Source organism: Phallusia mammillata, chromosome 3 (genome assembly GCF_965637545.1).
Source record: "Phallusia mammillata chromosome 3, kaPhaMamm4.hap1.1, whole genome shotgun sequence".
Lineage (NCBI taxonomy): Eukaryota > Metazoa > Chordata > Ascidiacea > Phlebobranchia > Ascidiidae > Phallusia > Phallusia mammillata.
This window is the reverse complement of record NC_137254.1, coordinates 10,479,301-10,496,444: the sequence shown is the minus strand read 5'-3', so window position 1 is coordinate 10,496,444 and position 17,144 is coordinate 10,479,301. Positions and strand designations below refer to the sequence as shown.

The 17,144-nt window shown below is 40.2% G+C and overlaps 49 non-coding genes across 49 annotated transcripts; all 49 read left to right on the top strand.

Moving 5' to 3' along the window:
• The first annotated feature begins 230 nt into the window (after positions 1-230).
• Positions 231-372, top strand: LOC145221399 (U4 spliceosomal RNA). Its single transcript, XR_013858876.1, has one exon. It is a non-coding gene; the product is annotated as a U4 spliceosomal RNA (small nuclear RNA).
• A 175-nt stretch (positions 373-547) lies between these two features.
• Positions 548-664, top strand: LOC145220950 (U5 spliceosomal RNA). The gene has a single exon (XR_013858456.1). It is a non-coding gene; the product is annotated as a U5 spliceosomal RNA (small nuclear RNA).
• A 263-nt stretch (positions 665-927) lies between these two features.
• On the top strand, positions 928-1,069 carry LOC145221398 (U4 spliceosomal RNA). The gene has a single exon (XR_013858875.1). It is a non-coding gene; the product is annotated as a U4 spliceosomal RNA (small nuclear RNA).
• Positions 1,070-1,244: 175 nt separating this feature from the next.
• Positions 1,245-1,361, top strand: LOC145220949 (U5 spliceosomal RNA). Its single transcript, XR_013858455.1, has one exon. It is a non-coding gene; the product is annotated as a U5 spliceosomal RNA (small nuclear RNA).
• A 255-nt stretch (positions 1,362-1,616) lies between these two features.
• Positions 1,617-1,758, top strand: LOC145221397 (U4 spliceosomal RNA). Its single transcript, XR_013858874.1, has one exon. It is a non-coding gene; the product is annotated as a U4 spliceosomal RNA (small nuclear RNA).
• A 175-nt stretch (positions 1,759-1,933) lies between these two features.
• LOC145220948 (U5 spliceosomal RNA) lies at positions 1,934-2,050 on the top strand. The gene has a single exon (XR_013858454.1). It is a non-coding gene; the product is annotated as a U5 spliceosomal RNA (small nuclear RNA).
• A 263-nt stretch (positions 2,051-2,313) lies between these two features.
• LOC145221396 (U4 spliceosomal RNA) lies at positions 2,314-2,455 on the top strand. Its single transcript, XR_013858873.1, has one exon. It is a non-coding gene; the product is annotated as a U4 spliceosomal RNA (small nuclear RNA).
• Positions 2,456-2,630: 175 nt separating this feature from the next.
• Positions 2,631-2,747, top strand: LOC145220947 (U5 spliceosomal RNA). The gene has a single exon (XR_013858453.1). It is a non-coding gene; the product is annotated as a U5 spliceosomal RNA (small nuclear RNA).
• Positions 2,748-3,010: 263 nt separating this feature from the next.
• Positions 3,011-3,152, top strand: LOC145221395 (U4 spliceosomal RNA). Its single transcript, XR_013858872.1, has one exon. It is a non-coding gene; the product is annotated as a U4 spliceosomal RNA (small nuclear RNA).
• Positions 3,153-3,327: 175 nt separating this feature from the next.
• LOC145220946 (U5 spliceosomal RNA) lies at positions 3,328-3,444 on the top strand. The gene has a single exon (XR_013858452.1). It is a non-coding gene; the product is annotated as a U5 spliceosomal RNA (small nuclear RNA).
• Positions 3,445-3,707: 263 nt separating this feature from the next.
• On the top strand, positions 3,708-3,849 carry LOC145221394 (U4 spliceosomal RNA). Its single transcript, XR_013858871.1, has one exon. It is a non-coding gene; the product is annotated as a U4 spliceosomal RNA (small nuclear RNA).
• A 175-nt stretch (positions 3,850-4,024) lies between these two features.
• On the top strand, positions 4,025-4,141 carry LOC145220945 (U5 spliceosomal RNA). Its single transcript, XR_013858451.1, has one exon. It is a non-coding gene; the product is annotated as a U5 spliceosomal RNA (small nuclear RNA).
• Positions 4,142-4,404: 263 nt separating this feature from the next.
• Positions 4,405-4,546, top strand: LOC145221393 (U4 spliceosomal RNA). Its single transcript, XR_013858870.1, has one exon. It is a non-coding gene; the product is annotated as a U4 spliceosomal RNA (small nuclear RNA).
• Positions 4,547-4,721: 175 nt separating this feature from the next.
• LOC145220944 (U5 spliceosomal RNA) lies at positions 4,722-4,838 on the top strand. Its single transcript, XR_013858450.1, has one exon. It is a non-coding gene; the product is annotated as a U5 spliceosomal RNA (small nuclear RNA).
• A 263-nt stretch (positions 4,839-5,101) lies between these two features.
• On the top strand, positions 5,102-5,243 carry LOC145221392 (U4 spliceosomal RNA). The gene has a single exon (XR_013858869.1). It is a non-coding gene; the product is annotated as a U4 spliceosomal RNA (small nuclear RNA).
• A 175-nt stretch (positions 5,244-5,418) lies between these two features.
• LOC145220943 (U5 spliceosomal RNA) lies at positions 5,419-5,535 on the top strand. Its single transcript, XR_013858449.1, has one exon. It is a non-coding gene; the product is annotated as a U5 spliceosomal RNA (small nuclear RNA).
• A 263-nt stretch (positions 5,536-5,798) lies between these two features.
• Positions 5,799-5,940, top strand: LOC145221391 (U4 spliceosomal RNA). The gene has a single exon (XR_013858868.1). It is a non-coding gene; the product is annotated as a U4 spliceosomal RNA (small nuclear RNA).
• A 175-nt stretch (positions 5,941-6,115) lies between these two features.
• On the top strand, positions 6,116-6,232 carry LOC145220942 (U5 spliceosomal RNA). Its single transcript, XR_013858448.1, has one exon. It is a non-coding gene; the product is annotated as a U5 spliceosomal RNA (small nuclear RNA).
• A 263-nt stretch (positions 6,233-6,495) lies between these two features.
• On the top strand, positions 6,496-6,637 carry LOC145221388 (U4 spliceosomal RNA). Its single transcript, XR_013858866.1, has one exon. It is a non-coding gene; the product is annotated as a U4 spliceosomal RNA (small nuclear RNA).
• A 175-nt stretch (positions 6,638-6,812) lies between these two features.
• LOC145220941 (U5 spliceosomal RNA) lies at positions 6,813-6,929 on the top strand. Its single transcript, XR_013858447.1, has one exon. It is a non-coding gene; the product is annotated as a U5 spliceosomal RNA (small nuclear RNA).
• A 263-nt stretch (positions 6,930-7,192) lies between these two features.
• LOC145221387 (U4 spliceosomal RNA) lies at positions 7,193-7,334 on the top strand. The gene has a single exon (XR_013858865.1). It is a non-coding gene; the product is annotated as a U4 spliceosomal RNA (small nuclear RNA).
• A 175-nt stretch (positions 7,335-7,509) lies between these two features.
• LOC145220939 (U5 spliceosomal RNA) lies at positions 7,510-7,626 on the top strand. The gene has a single exon (XR_013858445.1). It is a non-coding gene; the product is annotated as a U5 spliceosomal RNA (small nuclear RNA).
• A 262-nt stretch (positions 7,627-7,888) lies between these two features.
• On the top strand, positions 7,889-8,030 carry LOC145221386 (U4 spliceosomal RNA). Its single transcript, XR_013858864.1, has one exon. It is a non-coding gene; the product is annotated as a U4 spliceosomal RNA (small nuclear RNA).
• A 175-nt stretch (positions 8,031-8,205) lies between these two features.
• LOC145220938 (U5 spliceosomal RNA) lies at positions 8,206-8,322 on the top strand. Its single transcript, XR_013858444.1, has one exon. It is a non-coding gene; the product is annotated as a U5 spliceosomal RNA (small nuclear RNA).
• Positions 8,323-8,585: 263 nt separating this feature from the next.
• Positions 8,586-8,727, top strand: LOC145221385 (U4 spliceosomal RNA). Its single transcript, XR_013858863.1, has one exon. It is a non-coding gene; the product is annotated as a U4 spliceosomal RNA (small nuclear RNA).
• Positions 8,728-8,902: 175 nt separating this feature from the next.
• LOC145220936 (U5 spliceosomal RNA) lies at positions 8,903-9,019 on the top strand. Its single transcript, XR_013858443.1, has one exon. It is a non-coding gene; the product is annotated as a U5 spliceosomal RNA (small nuclear RNA).
• A 255-nt stretch (positions 9,020-9,274) lies between these two features.
• Positions 9,275-9,416, top strand: LOC145221384 (U4 spliceosomal RNA). Its single transcript, XR_013858862.1, has one exon. It is a non-coding gene; the product is annotated as a U4 spliceosomal RNA (small nuclear RNA).
• Positions 9,417-9,591: 175 nt separating this feature from the next.
• LOC145220935 (U5 spliceosomal RNA) lies at positions 9,592-9,708 on the top strand. The gene has a single exon (XR_013858442.1). It is a non-coding gene; the product is annotated as a U5 spliceosomal RNA (small nuclear RNA).
• A 255-nt stretch (positions 9,709-9,963) lies between these two features.
• Positions 9,964-10,105, top strand: LOC145221383 (U4 spliceosomal RNA). The gene has a single exon (XR_013858861.1). It is a non-coding gene; the product is annotated as a U4 spliceosomal RNA (small nuclear RNA).
• Positions 10,106-10,280: 175 nt separating this feature from the next.
• On the top strand, positions 10,281-10,397 carry LOC145220934 (U5 spliceosomal RNA). The gene has a single exon (XR_013858441.1). It is a non-coding gene; the product is annotated as a U5 spliceosomal RNA (small nuclear RNA).
• A 255-nt stretch (positions 10,398-10,652) lies between these two features.
• Positions 10,653-10,794, top strand: LOC145221382 (U4 spliceosomal RNA). The gene has a single exon (XR_013858860.1). It is a non-coding gene; the product is annotated as a U4 spliceosomal RNA (small nuclear RNA).
• Positions 10,795-10,969: 175 nt separating this feature from the next.
• On the top strand, positions 10,970-11,086 carry LOC145220933 (U5 spliceosomal RNA). The gene has a single exon (XR_013858440.1). It is a non-coding gene; the product is annotated as a U5 spliceosomal RNA (small nuclear RNA).
• A 255-nt stretch (positions 11,087-11,341) lies between these two features.
• On the top strand, positions 11,342-11,483 carry LOC145221381 (U4 spliceosomal RNA). Its single transcript, XR_013858859.1, has one exon. It is a non-coding gene; the product is annotated as a U4 spliceosomal RNA (small nuclear RNA).
• Positions 11,484-11,658: 175 nt separating this feature from the next.
• Positions 11,659-11,775, top strand: LOC145220932 (U5 spliceosomal RNA). Its single transcript, XR_013858439.1, has one exon. It is a non-coding gene; the product is annotated as a U5 spliceosomal RNA (small nuclear RNA).
• A 255-nt stretch (positions 11,776-12,030) lies between these two features.
• On the top strand, positions 12,031-12,172 carry LOC145221380 (U4 spliceosomal RNA). The gene has a single exon (XR_013858858.1). It is a non-coding gene; the product is annotated as a U4 spliceosomal RNA (small nuclear RNA).
• A 175-nt stretch (positions 12,173-12,347) lies between these two features.
• On the top strand, positions 12,348-12,464 carry LOC145220931 (U5 spliceosomal RNA). Its single transcript, XR_013858438.1, has one exon. It is a non-coding gene; the product is annotated as a U5 spliceosomal RNA (small nuclear RNA).
• A 255-nt stretch (positions 12,465-12,719) lies between these two features.
• On the top strand, positions 12,720-12,861 carry LOC145221379 (U4 spliceosomal RNA). Its single transcript, XR_013858857.1, has one exon. It is a non-coding gene; the product is annotated as a U4 spliceosomal RNA (small nuclear RNA).
• Positions 12,862-13,036: 175 nt separating this feature from the next.
• LOC145220930 (U5 spliceosomal RNA) lies at positions 13,037-13,153 on the top strand. The gene has a single exon (XR_013858437.1). It is a non-coding gene; the product is annotated as a U5 spliceosomal RNA (small nuclear RNA).
• Positions 13,154-13,408: 255 nt separating this feature from the next.
• On the top strand, positions 13,409-13,550 carry LOC145221377 (U4 spliceosomal RNA). Its single transcript, XR_013858855.1, has one exon. It is a non-coding gene; the product is annotated as a U4 spliceosomal RNA (small nuclear RNA).
• A 175-nt stretch (positions 13,551-13,725) lies between these two features.
• Positions 13,726-13,842, top strand: LOC145220929 (U5 spliceosomal RNA). The gene has a single exon (XR_013858436.1). It is a non-coding gene; the product is annotated as a U5 spliceosomal RNA (small nuclear RNA).
• A 255-nt stretch (positions 13,843-14,097) lies between these two features.
• Positions 14,098-14,239, top strand: LOC145221376 (U4 spliceosomal RNA). The gene has a single exon (XR_013858854.1). It is a non-coding gene; the product is annotated as a U4 spliceosomal RNA (small nuclear RNA).
• A 175-nt stretch (positions 14,240-14,414) lies between these two features.
• LOC145220927 (U5 spliceosomal RNA) lies at positions 14,415-14,531 on the top strand. Its single transcript, XR_013858434.1, has one exon. It is a non-coding gene; the product is annotated as a U5 spliceosomal RNA (small nuclear RNA).
• Positions 14,532-14,786: 255 nt separating this feature from the next.
• Positions 14,787-14,928, top strand: LOC145221375 (U4 spliceosomal RNA). The gene has a single exon (XR_013858853.1). It is a non-coding gene; the product is annotated as a U4 spliceosomal RNA (small nuclear RNA).
• A 175-nt stretch (positions 14,929-15,103) lies between these two features.
• LOC145220926 (U5 spliceosomal RNA) lies at positions 15,104-15,220 on the top strand. The gene has a single exon (XR_013858433.1). It is a non-coding gene; the product is annotated as a U5 spliceosomal RNA (small nuclear RNA).
• Positions 15,221-15,475: 255 nt separating this feature from the next.
• On the top strand, positions 15,476-15,617 carry LOC145221374 (U4 spliceosomal RNA). Its single transcript, XR_013858852.1, has one exon. It is a non-coding gene; the product is annotated as a U4 spliceosomal RNA (small nuclear RNA).
• A 175-nt stretch (positions 15,618-15,792) lies between these two features.
• Positions 15,793-15,909, top strand: LOC145220925 (U5 spliceosomal RNA). Its single transcript, XR_013858432.1, has one exon. It is a non-coding gene; the product is annotated as a U5 spliceosomal RNA (small nuclear RNA).
• A 255-nt stretch (positions 15,910-16,164) lies between these two features.
• Positions 16,165-16,306, top strand: LOC145221373 (U4 spliceosomal RNA). Its single transcript, XR_013858851.1, has one exon. It is a non-coding gene; the product is annotated as a U4 spliceosomal RNA (small nuclear RNA).
• Positions 16,307-16,481: 175 nt separating this feature from the next.
• LOC145220924 (U5 spliceosomal RNA) lies at positions 16,482-16,598 on the top strand. The gene has a single exon (XR_013858431.1). It is a non-coding gene; the product is annotated as a U5 spliceosomal RNA (small nuclear RNA).
• A 255-nt stretch (positions 16,599-16,853) lies between these two features.
• LOC145221372 (U4 spliceosomal RNA) lies at positions 16,854-16,995 on the top strand. The gene has a single exon (XR_013858850.1). It is a non-coding gene; the product is annotated as a U4 spliceosomal RNA (small nuclear RNA).
• The last annotated feature ends 149 nt before the right edge of the window (positions 16,996-17,144 follow it).

Sequence of the window (17,144 nt, the reverse complement as noted above, 5' to 3'; positions counted from 1 at the left end):
GTCAGTTATGGTTGGTGCAGTTTATTCTGTGTTAGGACAATTAATGAAACGCTTTCCGCATAGAAATGCTATATCTTAGCAACTCAGTGCCCTCTTTCATTTTTTTTTGTGATCGTTATCATTTAAATACCGTGGGCATCGCAAACTGACACAGAAAGTCGTAGTCTCGATTTGCAACAAACATAAATGTTACAAGCGGGCACAAGAGTAAGGAACTAGATTCCAAAGGCAGCTTTGCGCAGAGGCGATATCGTAGCTGATGAGGATATTCCGAGGCGCGATTATTGCTAGTTGAAAACTAAACCCAATACCCCGCCCTGTTACCGCTTTGTACGGTTTTAACAGGGGCAATATATGGACGATTCTTGCAATCGCTGATTTCTTTTAGTATTTAATCTCCAGAAAGCGTGCGTGTGTCGACATGACAAATCGTGTGGCATTATTTAAGTATTGTACAAAGGACAATTTGCAAAAAATTTGAACCAAACACACCACAAACTGAAAGTCGGAATCTGTTTCTTTCGTTAATACTACCTATTCGTTCTGCAACTCTGATCTCACTTCAACATGAGCAAATCTTTCGCCTTTTACTAAAGATTTCCGTGGAGTGGGGTATTTTCAAGAGTCTTTGCTATTTGTTGAAACCACAACAACTGCTTGTGGTGAAATCGTCAATCAATCGATGTGCATGACCATTGTCAGTTATGGTTGGTGCAGTTTATTCTGTGTTAGGACAATTAATGAAACGCTTTCCGCATAGAAATGCTATATCTTAGCAACTCAGTGCCCTCTTTCATTTTTTTTTGTGATCGTTATCATTTAAATACCGTGGGCATCGCAAACTGACACAGAAAGTCGTAGTCTCGATTTGCAACAAACATAAATGTTACAAGCGGGCACAAGAGTAAGGAACTAGATTCCAAAGGCAGCTTTGCGCAGAGGCGATATCGTAGCTGATGAGGATATTCCGAGGCGCGATTATTGCTAGTTGAAAACTAAACCCAATACCCCGCCCTGTTACCGCTTTGTACGGTTTTAACAGGGGCAATATATGGACGATTCTTGCAATCGCTGATTTCTTTTAGTATTTAATCTCCAGAAAGCGTGCGTGTGTCGACATGACAAATCGTGTGGCATTATTTAAGTATTGTACAAAGGACAATTTGCAAAAAATTTGAACCAAACACACCACAAACTGAAAGTCGGAATCTGTTTCTTTCGTTAATACTACCTATTCGTTCTGCAACTCTGATCTCACTTCAACATGAGCAAATCTTTCGCCTTTTACTAAAGATTTCCGTGGAGTGGGGTATTTTCAAGAGTCTTTGCTATTTGTTGAAACCACAACAACTGCTTGTGGTGAAATCGTCAATCAATCGATGTGCATGACCATTGTCAGTTATGGTTGGTGCGGTTAATCGGACAATTAATGAAACGCTTTCCGCATAGAAATGCTATATCTTAGCAACTCAGTGCCCTCTTTCATTTTTTTTTGTGATCGTTATCATTTAAATACCGTGGGCATCGCAAACTGACACAGAAAGTCGTAGTCTCGATTTGCAACAAACATAAATGTTACAAGCGGGCACAAGAGTAAGGAACTAGATTCCAAAGGCAGCTTTGCGCAGAGGCGATATCGTAGCTGATGAGGATATTCCGAGGCGCGATTATTGCTAGTTGAAAACTAAACCCAATACCCCGCCCTGTTACCGCTTTGTACGGTTTTAACAGGGGCAATATATGGACGATTCTTGCAATCGCTGATTTCTTTTAGTATTTAATCTCCAGAAAGCGTGCGTGTGTCGACATGACAAATCGTGTGGCATTATTTAAGTATTGTACAAAGGACAATTTGCAAAAAATTTGAACCAAACACACCACAAACTGAAAGTCGGAATCTGTTTCTTTCGTTAATACTACCTATTCGTTCTGCAACTCTGATCTCACTTCAACATGAGCAAATCTTTCGCCTTTTACTAAAGATTTCCGTGGAGTGGGGTATTTTCAAGAGTCTTTGCTATTTGTTGAAACCACAACAACTGCTTGTGGTGAAATCGTCAATCAATCGATGTGCATGACCATTGTCAGTTATGGTTGGTGCAGTTTATTCTGTGTTAGGACAATTAATGAAACGCTTTCCGCATAGAAATGCTATATCTTAGCAACTCAGTGCCCTCTTTCATTTTTTTTTGTGATCGTTATCATTTAAATACCGTGGGCATCGCAAACTGACACAGAAAGTCGTAGTCTCGATTTGCAACAAACATAAATGTTACAAGCGGGCACAAGAGTAAGGAACTAGATTCCAAAGGCAGCTTTGCGCAGAGGCGATATCGTAGCTGATGAGGATATTCCGAGGCGCGATTATTGCTAGTTGAAAACTAAACCCAATACCCCGCCCTGTTACCGCTTTGTACGGTTTTAACAGGGGCAATATATGGACGATTCTTGCAATCGCTGATTTCTTTTAGTATTTAATCTCCAGAAAGCGTGCGTGTGTCGACATGACAAATCGTGTGGCATTATTTAAGTATTGTACAAAGGACAATTTGCAAAAAATTTGAACCAAACACACCACAAACTGAAAGTCGGAATCTGTTTCTTTCGTTAATACTACCTATTCGTTCTGCAACTCTGATCTCACTTCAACATGAGCAAATCTTTCGCCTTTTACTAAAGATTTCCGTGGAGTGGGGTATTTTCAAGAGTCTTTGCTATTTGTTGAAACCACAACAACTGCTTGTGGTGAAATCGTCAATCAATCGATGTGCATGACCATTGTCAGTTATGGTTGGTGCAGTTTATTCTGTGTTAGGACAATTAATGAAACGCTTTCCGCATAGAAATGCTATATCTTAGCAACTCAGTGCCCTCTTTCATTTTTTTTTGTGATCGTTATCATTTAAATACCGTGGGCATCGCAAACTGACACAGAAAGTCGTAGTCTCGATTTGCAACAAACATAAATGTTACAAGCGGGCACAAGAGTAAGGAACTAGATTCCAAAGGCAGCTTTGCGCAGAGGCGATATCGTAGCTGATGAGGATATTCCGAGGCGCGATTATTGCTAGTTGAAAACTAAACCCAATACCCCGCCCTGTTACCGCTTTGTACGGTTTTAACAGGGGCAATATATGGACGATTCTTGCAATCGCTGATTTCTTTTAGTATTTAATCTCCAGAAAGCGTGCGTGTGTCGACATGACAAATCGTGTGGCATTATTTAAGTATTGTACAAAGGACAATTTGCAAAAAATTTGAACCAAACACACCACAAACTGAAAGTCGGAATCTGTTTCTTTCGTTAATACTACCTATTCGTTCTGCAACTCTGATCTCACTTCAACATGAGCAAATCTTTCGCCTTTTACTAAAGATTTCCGTGGAGTGGGGTATTTTCAAGAGTCTTTGCTATTTGTTGAAACCACAACAACTGCTTGTGGTGAAATCGTCAATCAATCGATGTGCATGACCATTGTCAGTTATGGTTGGTGCAGTTTATTCTGTGTTAGGACAATTAATGAAACGCTTTCCGCATAGAAATGCTATATCTTAGCAACTCAGTGCCCTCTTTCATTTTTTTTTGTGATCGTTATCATTTAAATACCGTGGGCATCGCAAACTGACACAGAAAGTCGTAGTCTCGATTTGCAACAAACATAAATGTTACAAGCGGGCACAAGAGTAAGGAACTAGATTCCAAAGGCAGCTTTGCGCAGAGGCGATATCGTAGCTGATGAGGATATTCCGAGGCGCGATTATTGCTAGTTGAAAACTAAACCCAATACCCCGCCCTGTTACCGCTTTGTACGGTTTTAACAGGGGCAATATATGGACGATTCTTGCAATCGCTGATTTCTTTTAGTATTTAATCTCCAGAAAGCGTGCGTGTGTCGACATGACAAATCGTGTGGCATTATTTAAGTATTGTACAAAGGACAATTTGCAAAAAATTTGAACCAAACACACCACAAACTGAAAGTCGGAATCTGTTTCTTTCGTTAATACTACCTATTCGTTCTGCAACTCTGATCTCACTTCAACATGAGCAAATCTTTCGCCTTTTACTAAAGATTTCCGTGGAGTGGGGTATTTTCAAGAGTCTTTGCTATTTGTTGAAACCACAACAACTGCTTGTGGTGAAATCGTCAATCAATCGATGTGCATGACCATTGTCAGTTATGGTTGGTGCAGTTTATTCTGTGTTAGGACAATTAATGAAACGCTTTCCGCATAGAAATGCTATATCTTAGCAACTCAGTGCCCTCTTTCATTTTTTTTTGTGATCGTTATCATTTAAATACCGTGGGCATCGCAAACTGACACAGAAAGTCGTAGTCTCGATTTGCAACAAACATAAATGTTACAAGCGGGCACAAGAGTAAGGAACTAGATTCCAAAGGCAGCTTTGCGCAGAGGCGATATCGTAGCTGATGAGGATATTCCGAGGCGCGATTATTGCTAGTTGAAAACTAAACCCAATACCCCGCCCTGTTACCGCTTTGTACGGTTTTAACAGGGGCAATATATGGACGATTCTTGCAATCGCTGATTTCTTTTAGTATTTAATCTCCAGAAAGCGTGCGTGTGTCGACATGACAAATCGTGTGGCATTATTTAAGTATTGTACAAAGGACAATTTGCAAAAAATTTGAACCAAACACACCACAAACTGAAAGTCGGAATCTGTTTCTTTCGTTAATACTACCTATTCGTTCTGCAACTCTGATCTCACTTCAACATGAGCAAATCTTTCGCCTTTTACTAAAGATTTCCGTGGAGTGGGGTATTTTCAAGAGTCTTTGCTATTTGTTGAAACCACAACAACTGCTTGTGGTGAAATCGTCAATCAATCGATGTGCATGACCATTGTCAGTTATGGTTGGTGCAGTTTATTCTGTGTTAGGACAATTAATGAAACGCTTTCCGCATAGAAATGCTATATCTTAGCAACTCAGTGCCCTCTTTCATTTTTTTTTGTGATCGTTATCATTTAAATACCGTGGGCATCGCAAACTGACACAGAAAGTCGTAGTCTCGATTTGCAACAAACATAAATGTTACAAGCGGGCACAAGAGTAAGGAACTAGATTCCAAAGGCAGCTTTGCGCAGAGGCGATATCGTAGCTGATGAGGATATTCCGAGGCGCGATTATTGCTAGTTGAAAACTAAACCCAATACCCCGCCCTGTTACCGCTTTGTACGGTTTTAACAGGGGCAATATATGGACGATTCTTGCAATCGCTGATTTCTTTTAGTATTTAATCTCCAGAAAGCGTGCGTGTGTCGACATGACAAATCGTGTGGCATTATTTAAGTATTGTACAAAGGACAATTTGCAAAAAATTTGAACCAAACACACCACAAACTGAAAGTCGGAATCTGTTTCTTTCGTTAATACTACCTATTCGTTCTGCAACTCTGATCTCACTTCAACATGAGCAAATCTTTCGCCTTTTACTAAAGATTTCCGTGGAGTGGGGTATTTTCAAGAGTCTTTGCTATTTGTTGAAACCACAACAACTGCTTGTGGTGAAATCGTCAATCAATCGATGTGCATGACCATTGTCAGTTATGGTTGGTGCAGTTTATTCTGTGTTAGGACAATTAATGAAACGCTTTCCGCATAGAAATGCTATATCTTAGCAACTCAGTGCCCTCTTTCATTTTTTTTTGTGATCGTTATCATTTAAATACCGTGGGCATCGCAAACTGACACAGAAAGTCGTAGTCTCGATTTGCAACAAACATAAATGTTACAAGCGGGCACAAGAGTAAGGAACTAGATTCCAAAGGCAGCTTTGCGCAGAGGCGATATCGTAGCTGATGAGGATATTCCGAGGCGCGATTATTGCTAGTTGAAAACTAAACCCAATACCCCGCCCTGTTACCGCTTTGTACGGTTTTAACAGGGGCAATATATGGACGATTCTTGCAATCGCTGATTTCTTTTAGTATTTAATCTCCAGAAAGCGTGCGTGTGTCGACATGACAAATCGTGTGGCATTATTTAAGTATTGTACAAAGGACAATTTGCAAAAAATTTGAACCAAACACACCACAAACTGAAAGTCGGAATCTGTTTCTTTCGTTAATACTACCTATTCGTTCTGCAACTCTGATCTCACTTCAACATGAGCAAATCTTTCGCCTTTTACTAAAGATTTCCGTGGAGTGGGGTATTTTCAAGAGTCTTTGCTATTTGTTGAAACCACAACAACTGCTTGTGGTGAAATCGTCAATCAATCGATGTGCATGACCATTGTCAGTTATGGTTGGTGCAGTTTATTCTGTGTTAGGACAATTAATGAAACGCTTTCCGCATAGAAATGCTATATCTTAGCAACTCAGTGCCCTCTTTCATTTTTTTTTGTGATCGTTATCATTTAAATACCGTGGGCATCGCAAACTGACACAGAAAGTCGTAGTCTCGATTTGCAACAAACATAAATGTTACAAGCGGGCACAAGAGTAAGGAACTAGATTCCAAAGGCAGCTTTGCGCAGAGGCGATATCGTAGCTGATGAGGATATTCCGAGGCGCGATTATTGCTAGTTGAAAACTAAACCCAATACCCCGCCCTGTTACCGCTTTGTACGGTTTTAACAGGGGCAATATATGGACGATTCTTGCAATCGCTGATTTCTTTTAGTATTTAATCTCCAGAAAGCGTGCGTGTGTCGACATGACAAATCGTGTGGCATTATTTAAGTATTGTACAAAGGACAATTTGCAAAAAATTTGAACCAAACACACCACAAACTGAAAGTCGGAATCTGTTTCTTTCGTTAATACTACCTATTCGTTCTGCAACTCTGATCTCACTTCAACATGAGCAAATCTTTCGCCTTTTACTAAAGATTTCCGTGGAGTGGGGTATTTTCAAGAGTCTTTGCTATTTGTTGAAACCACAACAACTGCTTGTGGTGAAATCGTCAATCAATCGATGTGCATGACCATTGTCAGTTATGGTTGGTGCAGTTTATTCTGTGTTAGGACAATTAATGAAACGCTTTCCGCATAGAAATGCTATATCTTAGCAACTCAGTGCCCTCTTTCATTTTTTTTTGTGATCGTTATCATTTAAATACCGTGGGCATCGCAAACTGACACAGAAAGTCGTAGTCTCGATTTGCAACAAACATAAATGTTACAAGCGGGCACAAGAGTAAGGAACTAGATTCCAAAGGCAGCTTTGCGCAGAGGCGATATCGTAGCTGATGAGGATATTCCGAGGCGCGATTATTGCTAGTTGAAAACTAAACCCAATACCCCGCCCTGTTACCGCTTTGTACGGTTTTAACAGGGGCAATATATGGACGATTCTTGCAATCGCTGATTTCTTTTAGTATTTAATCTCCAGAAAGCGTGCGTGTGTCGACATGACAAATCGTGTGGCATTATTTAAGTATTGTACAAAGGACAATTTGCAAAAAATTTGAACCAAACACACCACAAACTGAAAGTCGGAATCTGTTTCTTTCGTTAATACTACCTATTCGTTCTGCAACTCTGATCTCACTTCAACATGAGCAAATCTTTCGCCTTTTACTAAAGATTTCCGTGGAGTGGGGTATTTTCAAGAGTCTTTGCTATTTGTTGAAACCACAACAACTGCTTGTGGTGAAATCGTCAATCAATCGATGTGCATGACCATTGTCAGTTATGGTTGGTGCAGTTTATTCTGTGTTAGGACAATTAATGAAACGCTTTCCGCATAGAAATGCTATATCTTAGCAACTCAGTGCCCTCTTTCATTTTTTTTGTGATCGTTATCATTTAAATACCGTGGGCATCGCAAACTGACACAGAAAGTCGTAGTCTCGATTTGCAACAAACATAAATGTTACAAGCGGGCACAAGAGTAAGGAACTAGATTCCAAAGGCAGCTTTGCGCAGAGGCGATATCGTAGCTGATGAGGATATTCCGAGGCGCGATTATTGCTAGTTGAAAACTAAACCCAATACCCCGCCCTGTTACCGCTTTGTACGGTTTTAACAGGGGCAATATATGGACGATTCTTGCAATCGCTGATTTCTTTTAGTATTTAATCTCCAGAAAGCGTGCGTGTGTCGACATGACAAATCGTGTGGCATTATTTAAGTATTGTACAAAGGACAATTTGCAAAAAATTTGAACCAAACACACCACAAACTGAAAGTCGGAATCTGTTTCTTTCGTTAATACTACCTATTCGTTCTGCAACTCTGATCTCACTTCAACATGAGCAAATCTTTCGCCTTTTACTAAAGATTTCCGTGGAGTGGGGTATTTTCAAGAGTCTTTGCTATTTGTTGAAACCACAACAACTGCTTGTGGTGAAATCGTCAATCAATCGATGTGCATGACCATTGTCAGTTATGGTTGGTGCAGTTTATTCTGTGTTAGGACAATTAATGAAACGCTTTCCGCATAGAAATGCTATATCTTAGCAACTCAGTGCCCTCTTTCATTTTTTTTTGTGATCGTTATCATTTAAATACCGTGGGCATCGCAAACTGACACAGAAAGTCGTAGTCTCGATTTGCAACAAACATAAATGTTACAAGCGGGCACAAGAGTAAGGAACTAGATTCCAAAGGCAGCTTTGCGCAGAGGCGATATCGTAGCTGATGAGGATATTCCGAGGCGCGATTATTGCTAGTTGAAAACTAAACCCAATACCCCGCCCTGTTACCGCTTTGTACGGTTTTAACAGGGGCAATATATGGACGATTCTTGCAATCGCTGATTTCTTTTAGTATTTAATCTCCAGAAAGCGTGCGTGTGTCGACATGACAAATCGTGTGGCATTATTTAAGTATTGTACAAAGGACAATTTGCAAAAAATTTGAACCAAACACACCACAAACTGAAAGTCGGAATCTGTTTCTTTCGTTAATACTACCTATTCGTTCTGCAACTCTGATCTCACTTCAACATGAGCAAATCTTTCGCCTTTTACTAAAGATTTCCGTGGAGTGGGGTATTTTCAAGAGTCTTTGCTATTTGTTGAAACCACAACAACTGCTTGTGGTGAAATCGTCAATCAATCGATGTGCATGACCATTGTCAGTTATGGTTGGTGCGGTTAATCGGACAATTAATGAAACGCTTTCCGCATAGAAATGCTATATCTTAGCAACTCAGTGCCCTCTTTCATTTTTTTTTGTGATCGTTATCATTTAAATACCGTGGGCATCGCAAACTGACACAGAAAGTCGTAGTCTCGATTTGCAACAAACATAAATGTTACAAGCGGGCACAAGAGTAAGGAACTAGATTCCAAAGGCAGCTTTGCGCAGAGGCGATATCGTAGCTGATGAGGATATTCCGAGGCGCGATTATTGCTAGTTGAAAACTAAACCCAATACCCCGCCCTGTTACCGCTTTGTACGGTTTTAACAGGGGCAATATATGGACGATTCTTGCAATCGCTGATTTCTTTTAGTATTTAATCTCCAGAAAGCGTGCGTGTGTCGACATGACAAATCGTGTGGCATTATTTAAGTATTGTACAAAGGACAATTTGCAAAAAATTTGAACCAAACACACCACAAACTGAAAGTCGGAATCTGTTTCTTTCGTTAATACTACCTATTCGTTCTGCAACTCTGATCTCACTTCAACATGAGCAAATCTTTCGCCTTTTACTAAAGATTTCCGTGGAGTGGGGTATTTTCAAGAGTCTTTGCTATTTGTTGAAACCACAACAACTGCTTGTGGTGAAATCGTCAATCAATCGATGTGCATGACCATTGTCAGTTATGGTTGGTGCGGTTAATCGGACAATTAATGAAACGCTTTCCGCATAGAAATGCTATATCTTAGCAACTCAGTGCCCTCTTTCATTTTTTTTTGTGATCGTTATCATTTAAATACCGTGGGCATCGCAAACTGACACAGAAAGTCGTAGTCTCGATTTGCAACAAACATAAATGTTACAAGCGGGCACAAGAGTAAGGAACTAGATTCCAAAGGCAGCTTTGCGCAGAGGCGATATCGTAGCTGATGAGGATATTCCGAGGCGCGATTATTGCTAGTTGAAAACTAAACCCAATACCCCGCCCTGTTACCGCTTTGTACGGTTTTAACAGGGGCAATATATGGACGATTCTTGCAATCGCTGATTTCTTTTAGTATTTAATCTCCAGAAAGCGTGCGTGTGTCGACATGACAAATCGTGTGGCATTATTTAAGTATTGTACAAAGGACAATTTGCAAAAAATTTGAACCAAACACACCACAAACTGAAAGTCGGAATCTGTTTCTTTCGTTAATACTACCTATTCGTTCTGCAACTCTGATCTCACTTCAACATGAGCAAATCTTTCGCCTTTTACTAAAGATTTCCGTGGAGTGGGGTATTTTCAAGAGTCTTTGCTATTTGTTGAAACCACAACAACTGCTTGTGGTGAAATCGTCAATCAATCGATGTGCATGACCATTGTCAGTTATGGTTGGTGCGGTTAATCGGACAATTAATGAAACGCTTTCCGCATAGAAATGCTATATCTTAGCAACTCAGTGCCCTCTTTCATTTTTTTTTGTGATCGTTATCATTTAAATACCGTGGGCATCGCAAACTGACACAGAAAGTCGTAGTCTCGATTTGCAACAAACATAAATGTTACAAGCGGGCACAAGAGTAAGGAACTAGATTCCAAAGGCAGCTTTGCGCAGAGGCGATATCGTAGCTGATGAGGATATTCCGAGGCGCGATTATTGCTAGTTGAAAACTAAACCCAATACCCCGCCCTGTTACCGCTTTGTACGGTTTTAACAGGGGCAATATATGGACGATTCTTGCAATCGCTGATTTCTTTTAGTATTTAATCTCCAGAAAGCGTGCGTGTGTCGACATGACAAATCGTGTGGCATTATTTAAGTATTGTACAAAGGACAATTTGCAAAAAATTTGAACCAAACACACCACAAACTGAAAGTCGGAATCTGTTTCTTTCGTTAATACTACCTATTCGTTCTGCAACTCTGATCTCACTTCAACATGAGCAAATCTTTCGCCTTTTACTAAAGATTTCCGTGGAGTGGGGTATTTTCAAGAGTCTTTGCTATTTGTTGAAACCACAACAACTGCTTGTGGTGAAATCGTCAATCAATCGATGTGCATGACCATTGTCAGTTATGGTTGGTGCGGTTAATCGGACAATTAATGAAACGCTTTCCGCATAGAAATGCTATATCTTAGCAACTCAGTGCCCTCTTTCATTTTTTTTTGTGATCGTTATCATTTAAATACCGTGGGCATCGCAAACTGACACAGAAAGTCGTAGTCTCGATTTGCAACAAACATAAATGTTACAAGCGGGCACAAGAGTAAGGAACTAGATTCCAAAGGCAGCTTTGCGCAGAGGCGATATCGTAGCTGATGAGGATATTCCGAGGCGCGATTATTGCTAGTTGAAAACTAAACCCAATACCCCGCCCTGTTACCGCTTTGTACGGTTTTAACAGGGGCAATATATGGACGATTCTTGCAATCGCTGATTTCTTTTAGTATTTAATCTCCAGAAAGCGTGCGTGTGTCGACATGACAAATCGTGTGGCATTATTTAAGTATTGTACAAAGGACAATTTGCAAAAAATTTGAACCAAACACACCACAAACTGAAAGTCGGAATCTGTTTCTTTCGTTAATACTACCTATTCGTTCTGCAACTCTGATCTCACTTCAACATGAGCAAATCTTTCGCCTTTTACTAAAGATTTCCGTGGAGTGGGGTATTTTCAAGAGTCTTTGCTATTTGTTGAAACCACAACAACTGCTTGTGGTGAAATCGTCAATCAATCGATGTGCATGACCATTGTCAGTTATGGTTGGTGCGGTTAATCGGACAATTAATGAAACGCTTTCCGCATAGAAATGCTATATCTTAGCAACTCAGTGCCCTCTTTCATTTTTTTTTGTGATCGTTATCATTTAAATACCGTGGGCATCGCAAACTGACACAGAAAGTCGTAGTCTCGATTTGCAACAAACATAAATGTTACAAGCGGGCACAAGAGTAAGGAACTAGATTCCAAAGGCAGCTTTGCGCAGAGGCGATATCGTAGCTGATGAGGATATTCCGAGGCGCGATTATTGCTAGTTGAAAACTAAACCCAATACCCCGCCCTGTTACCGCTTTGTACGGTTTTAACAGGGGCAATATATGGACGATTCTTGCAATCGCTGATTTCTTTTAGTATTTAATCTCCAGAAAGCGTGCGTGTGTCGACATGACAAATCGTGTGGCATTATTTAAGTATTGTACAAAGGACAATTTGCAAAAAATTTGAACCAAACACACCACAAACTGAAAGTCGGAATCTGTTTCTTTCGTTAATACTACCTATTCGTTCTGCAACTCTGATCTCACTTCAACATGAGCAAATCTTTCGCCTTTTACTAAAGATTTCCGTGGAGTGGGGTATTTTCAAGAGTCTTTGCTATTTGTTGAAACCACAACAACTGCTTGTGGTGAAATCGTCAATCAATCGATGTGCATGACCATTGTCAGTTATGGTTGGTGCGGTTAATCGGACAATTAATGAAACGCTTTCCGCATAGAAATGCTATATCTTAGCAACTCAGTGCCCTCTTTCATTTTTTTTTGTGATCGTTATCATTTAAATACCGTGGGCATCGCAAACTGACACAGAAAGTCGTAGTCTCGATTTGCAACAAACATAAATGTTACAAGCGGGCACAAGAGTAAGGAACTAGATTCCAAAGGCAGCTTTGCGCAGAGGCGATATCGTAGCTGATGAGGATATTCCGAGGCGCGATTATTGCTAGTTGAAAACTAAACCCAATACCCCGCCCTGTTACCGCTTTGTACGGTTTTAACAGGGGCAATATATGGACGATTCTTGCAATCGCTGATTTCTTTTAGTATTTAATCTCCAGAAAGCGTGCGTGTGTCGACATGACAAATCGTGTGGCATTATTTAAGTATTGTACAAAGGACAATTTGCAAAAAATTTGAACCAAACACACCACAAACTGAAAGTCGGAATCTGTTTCTTTCGTTAATACTACCTATTCGTTCTGCAACTCTGATCTCACTTCAACATGAGCAAATCTTTCGCCTTTTACTAAAGATTTCCGTGGAGTGGGGTATTTTCAAGAGTCTTTGCTATTTGTTGAAACCACAACAACTGCTTGTGGTGAAATCGTCAATCAATCGATGTGCATGACCATTGTCAGTTATGGTTGGTGCGGTTAATCGGACAATTAATGAAACGCTTTCCGCATAGAAATGCTATATCTTAGCAACTCAGTGCCCTCTTTCATTTTTTTTTGTGATCGTTATCATTTAAATACCGTGGGCATCGCAAACTGACACAGAAAGTCGTAGTCTCGATTTGCAACAAACATAAATGTTACAAGCGGGCACAAGAGTAAGGAACTAGATTCCAAAGGCAGCTTTGCGCAGAGGCGATATCGTAGCTGATGAGGATATTCCGAGGCGCGATTATTGCTAGTTGAAAACTAAACCCAATACCCCGCCCTGTTACCGCTTTGTACGGTTTTAACAGGGGCAATATATGGACGATTCTTGCAATCGCTGATTTCTTTTAGTATTTAATCTCCAGAAAGCGTGCGTGTGTCGACATGACAAATCGTGTGGCATTATTTAAGTATTGTACAAAGGACAATTTGCAAAAAATTTGAACCAAACACACCACAAACTGAAAGTCGGAATCTGTTTCTTTCGTTAATACTACCTATTCGTTCTGCAACTCTGATCTCACTTCAACATGAGCAAATCTTTCGCCTTTTACTAAAGATTTCCGTGGAGTGGGGTATTTTCAAGAGTCTTTGCTATTTGTTGAAACCACAACAACTGCTTGTGGTGAAATCGTCAATCAATCGATGTGCATGACCATTGTCAGTTATGGTTGGTGCGGTTAATCGGACAATTAATGAAACGCTTTCCGCATAGAAATGCTATATCTTAGCAACTCAGTGCCCTCTTTCATTTTTTTTTGTGATCGTTATCATTTAAATACCGTGGGCATCGCAAACTGACACAGAAAGTCGTAGTCTCGATTTGCAACAAACATAAATGTTACAAGCGGGCACAAGAGTAAGGAACTAGATTCCAAAGGCAGCTTTGCGCAGAGGCGATATCGTAGCTGATGAGGATATTCCGAGGCGCGATTATTGCTAGTTGAAAACTAAACCCAATACCCCGCCCTGTTACCGCTTTGTACGGTTTTAACAGGGGCAATATATGGACGATTCTTGCAATCGCTGATTTCTTTTAGTATTTAATCTCCAGAAAGCGTGCGTGTGTCGACATGACAAATCGTGTGGCATTATTTAAGTATTGTACAAAGGACAATTTGCAAAAAATTTGAACCAAACACACCACAAACTGAAAGTCGGAATCTGTTTCTTTCGTTAATACTACCTATTCGTTCTGCAACTCTGATCTCACTTCAACATGAGCAAATCTTTCGCCTTTTACTAAAGATTTCCGTGGAGTGGGGTATTTTCAAGAGTCTTTGCTATTTGTTGAAACCACAACAACTGCTTGTGGTGAAATCGTCAATCAATCGATGTGCATGACCATTGTCAGTTATGGTTGGTGCGGTTAATCGGACAATTAATGAAACGCTTTCCGCATAGAAATGCTATATCTTAGCAACTCAGTGCCCTCTTTCATTTTTTTTTGTGATCGTTATCATTTAAATACCGTGGGCATCGCAAACTGACACAGAAAGTCGTAGTCTCGATTTGCAACAAACATAAATGTTACAAGCGGGCACAAGAGTAAGGAACTAGATTCCAAAGGCAGCTTTGCGCAGAGGCGATATCGTAGCTGATGAGGATATTCCGAGGCGCGATTATTGCTAGTTGAAAACTAAACCCAATACCCCGCCCTGTTACCGCTTTGTACGGTTTTAACAGGGGCAATATATGGACGATTCTTGCAATCGCTGATTTCTTTTAGTATTTAATCTCCAGAAAGCGTGCGTGTGTCGACATGACAAATCGTGTGGCATTATTTAAGTATTGTACAAAGGACAATTTGCAAAAAATTTGAACCAAACACACCACAAACTGAAAGTCGGAATCTGTTTCTTTCGTTAATACTACCTATTCGTTCTGCAACTCTGATCTCACTTCAACATGAGCAAATCTTTCGCCTTTTACTAAAGATTTCCGTGGAGTGGGGTATTTTCAAGAGTCTTTGCTATTTGTTGAAACCACAACAACTGCTTGTGGTGAAATCGTCAATCAATCGATGTGCATGACCATTGTCAGTTATGGTTGGTGCGGTTAATCGGACAATTAATGAAACGCTTTCCGCATAGAAATGCTATATCTTAGCAACTCAGTGCCCTCTTTCATTTTTTTTTGTGATCGTTATCATTTAAATACCGTGGGCATCGCAAACTGACACAGAAAGTCGTAGTCTCGATTTGCAACAAACATAAATGTTACAAGCGGGCACAAGAGTAAGGAACTAGATTCCAAAGGCAGCTTTGCGCAGAGGCGATATCGTAGCTGATGAGGATATTCCGAGGCGCGATTATTGCTAGTTGAAAACTAAACCCAATACCCCGCCCTGTTACCGCTTTGTACGGTTTTAACAGGGGCAATATATGGACGATTCTTGCAATCGCTGATTTCTTTTAGTATTTAATCTCCAGAAAGCGTGCGTGTGTCGACATGACAAATCGTGTGGCATTATTTAAGTATTGTACAAAGGACAATTTGCAAAAAATTTGAACCAAACACACCACAAACTGAAAGTCGGAATCTGTTTCTTTCGTTAATACTACCTATTCGTTCTGCAACTCTGATCTCACTTCAACATGAGCAAATCTTTCGCCTTTTACTAAAGATTTCCGTGGAGTGGGGTATTTTCAAGAGTCTTTGCTATTTGTTGAAACCACAACAACTGCTTGTGGTGAAATCGTCAATCAATCGATGTGCATGACCATTGTCAGTTATGGTTGGTGCGGTTAATCGGACAATTAATGAAACGCTTTCCGCATAGAAATGCTATATCTTAGCAACTCAGTGCCCTCTTTCATTTTTTTTTGTGATCGTTATCATTTAAATACCGTGGGCATCGCAAACTGACACAGAAAGTCGTAGTCTCGATTTGCAACAAACATAAATGTTACAAGCGGGCACAAGAGTAAGGAACTAGATTCCAAAGGCAGCTTTGCGCAGAGGCGATATCGTAGCTGATGAGGATATTCCGAGGCGCGATTATTGCTAGTTGAAAACTAAACCCAATACCCCGCCCTGTTACCGCTTTGTACGGTTTTAACAGGGGCAATATATGGACGATTCTTGCAATCGCTGATTTCTTTTAGTATTTAATCTCCAGAAAGCGTGCGTGTGTCGACATGACAAATCGTGTGGCATTATTTAAGTATTGTACAAAGGACAATTTGCAAAAAATTTGAACCAAACACACCACAAACTGAAAGTCGGAATCTGTTTCTTTCGTTAATACTACCTATTCGTTCTGCAACTCTGATCTCACTTCAACATGAGCAAATCTTTCGCCTTTTACTAAAGATTTCCGTGGAGTGGGGTATTTTCAAGAGTCTTTGCTATTTGTTGAAACCACAACAACTGCTTGTGGTGAAATCGTCAATCAATCGATGTGCATGACCATTGTCAGTTATGGTTGGTGCGGTTAATCGGACAATTAATGAAACGCTTTCCGCATAGAAATGCTATATCTTAGCAACTCAGTGCCCTCTTTCATTTTTTTTTGTGATCGTTATCATTTAAATACCGTGGGCATCGCAAACTGACACAGAAAGTCGTAGTCTCGATTTGCAACAAACATAAATGTTACAAGCGGGCACAAGAGTAAGGAACTAGATTCCAAAGGCAGCTTTGCGCAGAGGCGATATCGTAGCTGATGAGGATATTCCGAGGCGCGATTATTGCTAGTTGAAAACTAAACCCAATACCCCGCCCTGTTACCGCTTTGTACGGTTTTAACAGGGGCAATATATGGACGATTCTTGCAATCGCTGATTTCTTTTAGTATTTAATCTCCAGAAAGCGTGCGTGTGTCGACATGACAAATCGTGTGGCATTATTTAAGTATTGTACAAAGGACAATTTGCAAAAAATTTGAACCAAACACACCACAAACTGAAAGTCGGAATCTGTTTCTT